Genomic DNA, 495 nt, shown 5'->3' on the forward strand with positions numbered 1-495 from the left:
AAATTCACCTCTTCCATTGAAGGGTTCTCAGGATCATAAGCTTCTTTCTCAGATGAAGCTTCCTTAGTACTACTTGGCGCATTTTGCATTCCAGACAGACTTTGAGAAATCATATTGACCTGTTGAGTCAATATTTTGTTCTGAGCCAATATGGCATTCAGAGTATCAATCTCAAGAACTGCTTTCTTCTGACTAGTCCCATTGTTCACAGGATTTCTTTCAGAAGTGTACATGAATTGGTTATTTGCAACCATTTCAATCAGTTCTTGAGCTTCAGTAGGCGTCTTATTCAAATGAAGAGAGCCTCCAGAAGAGCTATCCAAAGACATCTTGGACAGTTCAGAGAGACCATCATAGAAAATACCTATGATGCTCCATTCAGAAAGCATATCAGTGGGACACTTTCTGATCAATTGTTTGTATCTTTCCCAAGCTTCATAGAGGGATTCTCCTTCCTTCTGTCTGAAGGTTTGGACTTCCACTCTAAGCTTACTC

General features: G+C 39.8%; 1 non-coding gene across 1 annotated transcript; it reads left to right on the top strand.

Annotated features, from left to right (window-relative positions):
* Positions 1-383: 383 nt before the first annotated feature.
* Positions 384-491, top strand: LOC127746875 (small nucleolar RNA R71). Its single transcript, XR_008008687.1, has one exon. It is a non-coding gene; the product is annotated as a small nucleolar RNA R71 (small nucleolar RNA).
* The last annotated feature ends 4 nt before the right edge of the window (positions 492-495 follow it).

The sequence above is a fragment of the Arachis duranensis genome, chromosome 4 (genome assembly GCF_000817695.3).
Source record: "Arachis duranensis cultivar V14167 chromosome 4, aradu.V14167.gnm2.J7QH, whole genome shotgun sequence".
Lineage (NCBI taxonomy): Eukaryota > Viridiplantae > Streptophyta > Magnoliopsida > Fabales > Fabaceae > Arachis > Arachis duranensis.